At 35.7% G+C, this 12,617-nt stretch overlaps 1 long non-coding RNA gene across 3 annotated transcripts; it reads left to right on the forward strand.

Annotated features, from left to right (window-relative positions):
- The first annotated feature begins 562 nt into the window (after positions 1–562).
- On the forward strand, positions 563–9,442 carry LOC131521223 (uncharacterized). Of its 3 annotated transcripts, XR_009266233.1 has the most exons (7): positions 563–842; positions 1,106–1,213; positions 3,815–3,889; positions 5,529–8,077; positions 8,181–8,293; positions 8,442–8,519; positions 8,622–9,442. It is a non-coding gene; the product is annotated as an uncharacterized LOC131521223 (long non-coding RNA). The 3 variants fall into 3 exon arrangements; XR_009266232.1 differs by having other exon boundaries at positions 5,529–8,293; XR_009266234.1 differs by lacking the exon at positions 1,106–1,213 and having other exon boundaries at positions 5,529–8,293.
- The last annotated feature ends 3,175 nt before the right edge of the window (positions 9,443–12,617 follow it).

A 12,617-nucleotide genomic window follows, 5' to 3' on the forward strand; every position in this document is an offset into this window, starting at 1 on the left:
AATCAAATGTTGGGTCAATAGCCTATTAGACAAGGACTTGATCATCCTGTAAGTGTAACAGCAGCAATTACCAGGCCTTTGGCTCCCTTTGCAGGCATTTGTAATAACATGTAATGTTGAACAATGGACACCATCACAAAATTTGTAATGGTTTTACTGGTTATGGTAATTGGTAACCTTCTAAATCCTAACGGAATATGTCCCAAAACACACTACAGAATGTTTTTTAATGGTTAAAAGTTGATGGTTTGTAATGTTTCACTGTAAAACCTAACAGTGAAATTCGCTAAATGAAATGAGTACATTTAACTCAAAAATTTAAAAAAGTTAATTCAACTCAATATATATTTGTGATGTGAACTCAAAAGCTAATTAGGTTAAGCAGAACTCAATCTAAATAAGTTACTATAAATTATTTTAATCTATTATTACCATACAGTCTATGATTGTTACATCTAAATGGCAGACCACAAAATATTTAAAAGAAATATGAGCTTAATTCATTATATCTAACATTGTTTTTCGAGAAGTCACGTTTGTACAACATAGGGCTATAGGTTATTATGCTTTATATCTACTAACTAAACTAAACGAAATAATACCTTTCATAACTAATTAAGTAACTAAGCCATAATATAATAAATACATACATCTATTTCATATTAAGCATAGATTAATCCTTTTAAAGTAATTAATTTTATTCGAGACAAAATATTATCCGGGTGTTTTTCAAAAACCGCGCGCATTTTTCCATCAGTCACGTCCGCTCATCCCTCACTCAGTCACGGCCCACGGGAGGATCACAGCCGGACAGCTCGCGACCCGGTCACGGAGAATAACAGGTAAGCATTCGAACTTCTTTATTCCTGTTTAAAGCACTTTTGAACCGTTTTGTGTTTTGTCAACTTTATCTGAAGATTAACCAGCTCAGTTATCATAATGCGTGTAACGCTAGCTAGCAAAGAAGCAAGGAGCTAACGCGCCATTACATCAAAGTTATCAACGGCAAGTGTTAAATATGCAGTGTTATACACAACAGTTTGTCAGTGGTGGTAAATTAAGAGAGACTTTTTTTTTTTTTTTTTTTTTTTGTGGTTTCTCACAGCTGGACACACAAACCCGCAAATTATATATTTAAACTAACGTTAGAGAGACGGCGACAGAGCATGTTCCTCATCTCTAACCGTCACTCGCGCCACAGATCTGAAGCAAGGTAAAGCGAACACACACTCCCTGTATTACACGTTTAAACTTTTTGTTAATCGTTATTTATTATCCGCTTTGTCAGTTTCATCTAGAATATCCATGTGATGCTGATCAAGTTTACTAAATCCGCCGAAGCCCCGGTGAACAAAGGGGCTGAGGACCGTTTATAATGGCTGTTTTGTTAACCTTAGTTAATATTTTACACTGTTATTTGCTCCTCACTGTCTTATTTAAAATTCATACTAACAAAATTTTGTCGTGCTTTTGAATTCAATCTTTTCAGAGCAAAGGCAGCGAGGGGTGGTGTTATGTCATTGGCAACAGGAAGGCTGCAAAACTAATATGAGCCTAAAATGAAGCAAGTAGAATTCACATTAAACAAATTGATGGGCTTTAGTGTTGTACAAGATGTAATTTGTCACATTATAAACAGTTATTTAAATACATCGTTTTTCATTTTTTATTTTTTGATGAATTGCTATTAATGCAAATGTAATGATGACCAGAAATGACCAGCAGCACAAATGTTAAGTCTTCTGAAGCAAACTATACTTTTTTGTGAATATTAGATTGAAATTTAAACCTAAACATTGATCAAATCACGAATAAACAGCACAGATGAAAAATCACAAACCTCAACTAACATCCCACAAGAATGATATTACGACATCTAAAAACCAGTCATGTTTCATATAATGTAGTGTGTGCCACCATTTTGATTCAGACTAAATTGGCAGAGTGAATGACATCTTAAATTTCAGTTTGTCGATCATTCTGTCAAAGTCTTTTTGCATGTTGTGTTGGTTCAGAAGAATACCAGTGAAGTCTTTTTAAATTCTGATTATAGTTATATACAGGTGCTGGTCATATAATTAGAATATCATCAAAAAGTTTATTTATTTCACTAATTCCATTCAAAAAGTGAAACTTGTATATTATATTCATTCATTACACACAGACTGATATATTTCAAATGTTTATTTCTTTTAATTTTGATGATTAGAGCTTGCAGCTCATGAAAGTCAAAAATCAGTATCTCAAAATATTAGAATATTACTTAAGACCAATACAAAGAAAGGATTTTTAGAAATCTAGGCCAACTGAAAAGTATGAGCATGTACAGCACTCAATACTTAGTTGGGGCTCCTTTTGCCTGAATTACTGCAGCAATGCGGCGTGGCATGGAGTCGATCAGTCTGTGGCACTGCTCAGGTGTTATGAGAGCCCAGGTTGCTCTGATAGTGGCCTTCAGCTCTTCTGCATTGTTGGGTCTGGTGTCTCTCATCTTCCTCTTGACAATACCCCATAGATTTTCTATGGGGTTAAGGTCAGGCGAGTTTGCTAGCCAATCAAGCACAGTAACACGATGGTCATTGAACCAGCTTTTGGTACCTTTGGCAGTGTGGGCAGGTGCCAAGTCCTGCTGGAAAATGAAATCAGCATCTCCATAAAGCTTGTCAACAGAAGGAAGCATGAAGTGCTCTAAAATTTCCTGGTAGATGGCTGCATTGACTGTGGACATCAGAAAACACAGTGGACCAACACCAGCAGATGACATGGCAGCCCAAATCATCACTGACTGTGGTAACTTCACACTGGACTTCAAGCAACATGGATTCTGTGCCTCTCCACTCTTCCTCCAGACTCTGGGACCTTGATTTCCAAATGAAATGTAAAATTTACTTTCATCCGAAAAGAGGACTTTGGACCACTGAGCAACAGTCCAGTTCTTTTTCTCCACAGCCCAGTTAAGATGCTTCTGACGTTGTCTCTGGTTCAGAAGTGGCTTGGTAGCACCTTTTCCTGAAGACGTCTGAGCGTGGTGACTCTTGATGCACTGACTCCAGCTTCAGTTATCTCCTTGTGAAGCTCTCCCAAGTGTTTGAATCGGCTTTGCTTGACTGTATTCTCAAGCTTGCGGTCATCCCTGTTGCTTGTGCACCTTTTCCTACCCAAATTCTTCCTTCCAGTCAACTTTGCATTTAATATGCTTTGATACAGCACTCTGTAAACAGCCACACCTTTCAGTAATGACCTTCTGTGACTTACCCTCTTTGTGGAGGGTGTCAATGTTCGTCTTCTGGATCATTGCCAAGTCAGCAGTCTTCCCCATTATTGTGGTTTCAAAGAACAAGAGATACCCAGAATTTATACTGTAGGGATGGTCATATATTCAAATGAAAATGTAAATATTCTAATATTTTGACATACTGATGTTTGACTTTCATGAGCTGTAAGCTCTAATCATCAAAATTAAAAGAAATAAACATTTGAAATATATCAGTCTGTGTGTAATGAATGAATATAATATACAAGTTTCACTTTTTGAATGGAATTAGTGAAATAAATAAACTTTTTGATGATATTCTAATTATATGACCAGCACCTGTAATTATATACTTCACTAATATAGATGGGAAAATTCTTTTAGATTTTTACTTGCACTTATCCTAAAGTTGCTTTGGTTTTTCATAAAGATGTCAGGTAATTGCCTTTGCTAAGTTTGTAGTGGTTGAAAGTTGTCTTATTATGATTCATAAAAATAAGCTGTCCATAAATGTTGCTTAATGGTGAGTTAAATTTCTGTAACTTTGTGTTTTGTCTTCAGGAACAATAATGACATCAGTCATTCAAGCTAGGATCCTGGCAGATCTACTATTATCTGAAAATAAGGCACACCAAGGTAGGACACAGGACAACTTTATATTTACTTGGCAACATTTTAACCTTTTAGCTGAGATCGGCAGAAATTACTGAATAGTTGAACATTTCAGTTGTCTTAAATGGATAGTGCACAAAAAAAAATTAAATTCTGTCATGGTTTACTCACCCTCATGTTGTTCCAAACCAATTTTTAATGAATTTTATTCATCTTCAAACAAAAATATATATTTTTGATATTCTTTCGTTTTTGTCTATCCATTGGAAGTCTAGGCAGTCTTTATTTTCAAGCTTCAAAAAGTTTTTAGTTTAGGCTTTGACTCATAATAAAAAACCCTTAGCTCAAGCTTCTCGGTTAATGTTTGTGTCTTCTTTAGAAGACTTGAATGAAACCACTTTATGCATATGGATAAACTTGTCTTTAAACTTAATATTGATTGCCTAGAGTAGACTTTCAATGGATTGACAAAATGGTGAGAGAGTTTTAAAAGTATCTTAATTTTTGTTCCATAGATGAACAAGATTCGTATGTGTTTGGCATGACATGATAGTGGGTAAATGGTGGTAATTTTCATTTTGAGGTGAACCTGTCCCTTTAAAGGGTTAGTTCCCCCAAAAATTAGAATTCTGTCATTAATTACTCAGCCGCATGTTGTTCCAAACCGTAAGACCTTCGTTCATCTTCAACACAAATTAATCCGAGAGCTCTCTGACCCTCCATAGATCGCAACACAACTGAAATGTTCCCAGACCCAGAAACATAGTAAGGACATTGGTAAAATAATCCATCACTGGTTCGACCTCAAGTCTTACGAAGCTATGAGAATACTTTTTGTGCGCAAAGAAAGCAAAAATAACTACTTTATTCAACAATTCTTCTTCTCCAAATCACACCTTCCACCATTATCAAGAGTACCTCTGCATGTAATCAGTGCATGCGAGTGCTGCTGCTAATGTAGAACATGCGCTGAGGCTTGTTTACGTTCAGAGAAATGCATGCATTGTGATACTCTCTATAATGGCGCACTAGGGTGATACGAAGGAGAAGAACTGTTGAATAAAGTCATTATTTTTGTTTTCTTTGCGCACAAAGTATTCTCTTAGCTTCATAAAAATTGCGGTTGAACTACTGGTGTCACATGGACTGTTTTAACAATGTCCTTACTGCATTTCTGGACCTGGGAACATTTCAGCTGAATTGCTGTCTATGGAGGGTCAGAGTTTTCAAATTTCATCAAACATATCTTAATTTGTGTTCTGAAGATGAACGAAGGTCTTGCGGGTGTGGAACGACGTAGGGGTGAGTAATTAATGACAGAATTTTTATGTTTGGGTGAACTATCACAATAAGCACAGTTTTTCTTTCTATTTTGTAATAAAGAACCTTAGGTTGTCACATTAAATAATGTAAATTAACAAATTCAATTCAAGCTCTAAAACATTCAGCTTTTATTCAGCCCTGAAAATCCTGAATAAACAACTCTGGATGTGAAAAAGTACTACAGGGTTTTAAATGGGCACATACTTTATTGAATAAACACTTCCCCGATCTTTCACACCTTTATTGTCATTTATGAAAATTTAAATATGATGTTTAAATATGATGATATTTGGTGACATACACTAACACTTTTTAAAAAAAAAAAAATTATCGCATTTAGAAAAAGGGAGCCTGATCAGGTACAGAAGGCAGCTGTCTCCATCTTTGCTGTTAAGGAGGAAGAGGGAACATTGTCTTTAAACCCATTGGATGTTTTGATTGTATTTGAAGATGATGACTGCCAAGTCTTGGGTCAGTGTACTGGTGCTTTTTTTTTTTTTAACTAAAGTATTACAGTATACAAACTACCTTGTTTGTGTGGTCGTTACTTATTTGGTGAAAAGTCTGATAAGATAGCTTAAATGTTATATTTTTGAATATACAGCCCACTGATTTTGTTTTATGCTTGAAAACATTTGTTGTATTTCAATAAATACTTGAGGAAACACTCCTGTTCTGTCATGATTTCTTTGTACCAGTGTTTTTGCTTCTTATGTAACTTTATTGCTTTGAGTTTGAACTTAAACCATTTAAGGCAATCGGTTTCCTCAAACCATTTAAGTAGCAAAGTGGTTAATTTTAAGTTGTAAAGACTTAGTCAGTTTGAATTCAGGTAACATTCTAACTGAGTGGAATAAACTTAAAATGTTCAAGTTCAGTTTACTCTAATAATTGGCTAAGCCAACACTAAAAAAGAAGTAAATTTAACTCGATGTAAATGAGTTATGGTACTCATATTTATTAGTTTTAAAACTTAAATGGTTTAAGGCAATCGGTTTCCTCAAACGGTTTGAGTTACCGTAACTTGCCGGGTTTTACAGTGTTGTAATGTCATTTGTGATTCATTTTTTCAGCAGGGTTGCCTCATTGTTTTTATATAATTCATTTTAAAGGCTGTTGTTGGCTTAGGTTTGTTTTTATAACCACAATATTATCTTAATAGCCTACTTTGTATATTATTATTATTTGAAGTAACAAAACCATGGTTAATTTGCAGTTCCCATGGCTACAAGAACCATGTTTTTTATTATTATTATTTTTATTATTATTATTCGTGTTAAAACCATGGCTAACTTTTGTAAGTGAACATGGAAACGCTGAGAGAATATTAGACGCGTTGGTGGTGGTGAAATTATTACCGACATTAAAACACGTTATTGACCTGACATAAACACCCAAAAAAGTTTCACAGGATTTTGAATGTAGCCTACCTGAAAGTGAAGCATGGGCTTTGTTTTCATCCTTTTTTAACTTCTCTTGGCGCCAGAGTGCTGATGTCTTTTCACGGGCATAGTTATCTATCAATTGACCTTATGCACAGTTACTTCCTGGTTGTAGATAAGCCAGCTCAGCCATTTCCGGTCAAGTGTACTGTGCCGTAAGAAGAGCGTCCTTTACTCGGTTTCTCTACATAATCCATTCACATTTAGGAGAAAAGTTTTGTTTGTCTAAGATGACCAAACTTCCACATATTCCGTTTCAGGAATGACAAAATGCGAATGTTAAACTTACGCGAGGGAATCCGTTAAATCATGCAGCGAGTAATTATGTTTGACAGCGGCAACGGAATGAATCACCTGACGATCCGATGTCAAAATAAAGCTGTGCATTAAGTGATTCAGACTAAATTCAGACTAACAAAACTACAGGTCTGTGTTGGATAAAACTTAAACGATGTAGCCTAGTTATTTAAATTAAATCTAAACATTTCAAAATACTGAATGCATTATTTGTTTGTTATACCAACTTACTTAATTTGTATTTGAATGTGAATTTGTGACTTCCTGCACTTGCTATAGCCTACTTTATACTTCAGTGCGACAAAGTACTAAATTTGTTATAATATTTATTTTATAATAAATCAAAAGACGTGAAAAACTAAGTTGAAATGGCAGCTGCAGCCAATGAGTGATCCTATACTGCCATCTTTTGGTTATAACGGTAATTTCATTTTCATCTTAAAAAGTCTATTTTTCGCCGAGACACGTTTTTAACATATTTCTTCATGTTGTCTTCATGAATGAAAACGGAACCTTTAATAATGGGAATTTTACCACACAGAGTTGAGAAACAATAAATGGGTTAAAATTTTATAAGATTTTAAAAATGTGTTCATGGCTTTGAAGGTAAAATATTGATTAATCGAGAATACCATTACGTCGTTTAAGAGATTAACCTAACTGCCTAAACAGTTATGATAGTGTTTATTTGTCTGTATGTTAATTCCACAATCATTATTTACAATGTTGCAATTATTTAGTTTTTCAGTTTCTGATAAGAATGAGGCAGGAGATGTTTCTGTGAGAGTCTCTACCTATCTATAGCACATATAAAATGAGCTTCACCGGAAGATTAAGAGCTGGTTTATCTTTATCCGGAAGTTCTAAATAGAGCTCTGTGCATATGGTCAATTATGATCATTTGCTTTCAGCCGCAAACATGAGGTGTGAGCGGTCGCGGGAATGGCGCATCACTCTCTTTTTTTTTGAGCAACTGGGATGGTGCCCCCCTGGGAGTTGGTGCCCTACGCAAACTGCGTAACGTTACTCTGCGTATAGGCAAAATCAGTCAAATCGCCGTCAGACAGCCGTTATAAACATGAATTCAAACCAAGAAGAACAAAGAGAGAAGCAGCTGATGGAGATGTTTCCATTTTTTCTGTGGATAACTGTGAGTATTTGGTGTTTGCAGTTATAGTATAGTGAAATATAAATATTTGTTTTGCTGAAGTAATTGTATATTATTCAAAACACGCTGTATTTGGTTGTTGTAGATGTTTATCTATCCCAGAGAGCACTGTTAAAGTTTTAGCTCCACCTTATCAGAGCTGAAAAGAGGAAGTCAGAGGAAACATGACCAACCTGCTGCAAAACAATAACACAAAAGGTACATTTATTTTTCCTAACAGTACCAACTGAAACTCCTCAATCAGCTAATCTTAAATTACTGATATCTTTTTTTCCACCTTTTATCATGCAAGTTCTTATGATTGATTGATTGATAAATAAATAAATATTTTGCACTGTCACTGCAGGTCTGGACTCTGGCGTGCAGCATTACTTGTTTGGTCATCTACATTCAGATGAAAACACCACACTTCTCCCTAATTCAAGTAAGTTTTAATGTAATTGTGAGAGATTCTTTTCTTTTTCCTGTTGCACTGTACTCTCCATAGGTCTAATAAATGTTTATCTGACCTGTATCCCCATTTTAGGATGTCAAGCCTACTCATCGCAAGGAGAGTTAGCATCAAAATGGACGTGTCACTGACCAATAACACAGAGATGCCAGAAGTATCTGTTTGCAGTCTACTTTTTGTTCAGTATGGAGCATCCAAAATCCATCACTCAGTTAATTTCAATCATTACTATTTAGCCCTTCCCAGTGCTGAAATTGTCCTGGGTCCTTTGTTTTTATTGTTTAAATGCTTATCTGAATGTAAAATTTATATTTAATGCTTATAAATAAATAAAAAAAACAATACTATGGTTAGTCTTTTAGCTCCCTTTTCAGAAATATGTGGTTCACCATTTTTCATGGGTTACAGAACTGGGGAAAGTTGCAGCATACAAAAAAAAAGTCAAACTACTTGGTTTATGGGTTTATAGGAGAATGTGGAGTAAATACTTGACATTTATTTAAGGTAAAGGGTAATGACCTGGTGGTGAGATGCAAAATAAGATTGTCATTAATATACTATTTGATGACAAACTTCACATTCTAATTCTACTTATGTATTTAATTTTTTTAAGTTAACTTTATTTATTTGTGCAAGTTAACATTCAATTATTATTTATTTATTTTTGGTGGTGGTTTCTAGCAATCAACATATTTGTGACTGACATGTTGGATGGGTGAGTTAGGTGGAGGGGGTTGAAAAAAACAATATTTCTAAAATGGAGAGTGCTATTTTAGGTTGACAGGTAAAAATATATATATTTTTTAAAGTATAAATAAAGAAGCATGGATTTATGTTAATCCCTGTAACTGTTGCACTATGAATTGCTATGTTATATATTGCTTGTCATTGTAAATGCTAATAAAAGTGTCTTAAATGATCACACAACTCCTTGATGTCTTATGCTTATAGTATTTCAGTTTTTCTAGTGATAAAGTAGCTATATGAGCTGTTAAAGTCTTAAAATGTAATTAAAATAAAACAAATTTAATCCCAAAAATGATCCCATGATGGGAACCCCTAAAGGGTTCTATATAGAACCTTTATTCCTGGCTACAAAGAACCCTAAAGGGTTCTTTTGATTGAACCCTTAAAAAGGGTTCTATATAGAACCTTTTAGGGGTTCCAAATACGTAGCGCCTGATAGAACCTTTTAAGGTTCTATATAGAACCTTTTCTTCTAAGAGTGCAGTCTCTGGATTTGTCCATATTTTACCTAGCGCCGGGTTGTATTTAACCCAGCATAAGACAAAAACCCTTAGTATGGAGCATTTTTGCCCTCATATCAATCTGTTTCATATCAGTTTTAGAGACCTGTAAGTGCATTCATAGGCTACATTACGTCAAGGAATCATCCTACATCAGGGATATATAGGTGCATCTCAATAAATTAGAATGTCGTGGAAATGTTCATTTATTTCAGTAATTCAACTCCAATTGTGAAACTCACGTATTAAATAAATTCAATGCACACAGACTGAAGTAGTTTAAGTCTTTGGTTCTTTTAATTGTGATGATTTTGGCTCACATTTAACAAAAACCCACCAATTCACTCTCAACAAATTAGAATATGGTGACATGCCAATCAGCTAATCAACTCAAAACACCTGCAAAGGTTTCCTGAGCCTTCAAAATGGTCTCTCAGTTTGGTTCACTGGTCTACACACTCATGGGGAAGACTGCTGATCTGACAGTTGTCCAGAAGACAATCATTGACACCCTTCACAAGGAGGGTAAGCCACAAACATTCATTGCCAAAGAAGCTGGCTGTTCACAGAGTGCTGTATCCAAGCATGTTAACAGAAAGTTGAGTGGAAGGAAAAAGTTTTGGAAGAAAAAGATGCACAACCAACCGAGAGAACCGCAGCCTTATGAGGATTGTCAAGCAAAATCGATTCAAGAATTTGAGTGAACTTCACAAGGAATGGACTGAGGCTGGGGTCAAGGCATCAAGAGCCACCACACACAGACGTGTCAAGGAATTTGGCTACAGTTGTCGTCTTCCTCTTGTTAAGCCACTCCTGAACCACAGACAACGTCAGAGGCGTCTTACCTGGGCTAAGGAGAAGAAGAACTGGACTGTTGCCCAGTGGTCCAAAGTCCTCTTTTCAGATGAGAGCATGTTTTGTATTTCATTTGGAAACCAAGGTCCTAGAGTCTGGAGGAAGGGTGAAGAAGCTCATAGCCCAAGTTGCTTGAAGTCCAGTGTTAAGTTTCCACAGTCTGTGATGATTTGGGGTGCAATGTCATCTGCTGGTGTTGGTCCAGTGTTGTGTTTTTTGAAAACCAAAGTCATTGCACCCGTTTACCAAGAGATTTTGGAGCACTTCATGCTTCCTTCTGCTGACCAGCTTTTTAAAGATGCTGATTTCATTTTCCAGCAGGATTTGGCACCTGCCCACACTGCCAAAAGCACCAAAAGCTGGTTAAATGACCATGGTGTTGGTGTGCTTGACTGGCCAGCAAACTCACCAGACCTGAACCCCATAGAGAATCTATGGGGTATTGTCAAGAGGAAAATGAGAAACAAGAGACCAAAAAATGCAGATGAGCTGAAGGCCACTGTCAAAGAATCCTGGGCTTCCATACCACCTCAGCAGTGCCACAAACTGATCAAACTAATTAAAGCAAAATGAGCCCCTACCAAGTATTGAGTACATATACAGTAAATGGCCATACTTTCCAGAAGGCCAACAATTCACTAAAAATGTTTATTTTTTTTATTGGTCTTATCAAGTATTCTAATTTGTTGAGTGGTAATTGGTGGGTTTTTGTTAAATGTGAGCCAAAATCATCACAATTAAAAGAACCAAAGACTTAAACTACTTCAGTCTGTGTGCATTGAATTTATTTAATACACGAGTTTCACAATTTGAGTTGAATTACTGAAATAAATGAACTTTTTCATGACATTCTAATTTATTGAGATGCAGCTGTATGTTGCTGCTCTTATTACACTACAGTAACCATACATGCTGTGTGGTATAGAGATCTCCAAAAGGTGTCCACTAAACACAGGTTCCAGCACATTATGCTTTCTTGTTATGCTCTTACTGCCTTATTACTGAGCTATTGAGAGAACTGAATGGAGGAGGATCCTCAGCAAATCCACTTGTAGTCCATGACACTGTTCGGCACTCAGATACATTATATAGGGTTGCAAACAGTATATTACTAAATTTCACATTTGGGATCAACAAGCATTACTTAATTGATCAATCTATCAATATTTCATTTTACATTTATTTTATTTGTAAATTTTATTATTTATGTATTTCATTTTATTAAACTACCAGTTAAAACGTTCACAAGCCAGTGTGTGCAGCCCTCTTGGTAAAACAGTTCTGCTGAGAAAATGGAGTGATCATGTGCATGGAGCATGATAACATTTGTTTAACATTATGTACATGCTAATAAATCTACATTATCAAAGAGCTTTTTGTCTCCATGGATCTGTTTTCATAGATCCGAGCAAAGTGCACACACTTTTATCAGAGCAGTACTAGTACCCTGAAAGACTTTACAGTACCAATATAAGAGATTATCAAATAGAAATGCAGCTTCTAAAAGACTCTATAGCACAAAATACATCAGCTGGTGGAAAACATGTGATCATTTCCATGATTGATTATTACTGGATAAAATCAGGTTAACGTTACCCCCATTGTTCTGATCTTCATTTCGGAAGTTGCATTGAACGTTTTTGCAGTCTGGAGTAGGATTGGCTGAGAACATTTCACCAGAAGCCAACCCTCTGCCCTTCCTGTTTTGGTGGTTCACTCATGGATGTTGTGCTCACCTTCTTCTTGGATAGTTGAGTTAAGTTTGTATTCTATGCGTCAGTTTGATGTCTTTGACTTTCTGAAATATAACTTCAGCCTTCTCAGGAGGAGAAACCACATATTTGAAACAGAATATGTAGTGCTTTTAAAAGAGGTTCTACACTAACAGAGTATCTTACATTTCACCTTTTGTCAACAATATGCATGATACAGTGTTTTTCATTATCATTTAAAACTATTGCTATTGCCT

The sequence above is a fragment of the Onychostoma macrolepis genome, chromosome 16 (assembly GCF_012432095.1).
Source record: "Onychostoma macrolepis isolate SWU-2019 chromosome 16, ASM1243209v1, whole genome shotgun sequence".
Classification (NCBI taxonomy): domain Eukaryota; kingdom Metazoa; phylum Chordata; class Actinopteri; order Cypriniformes; family Cyprinidae; genus Onychostoma; species Onychostoma macrolepis.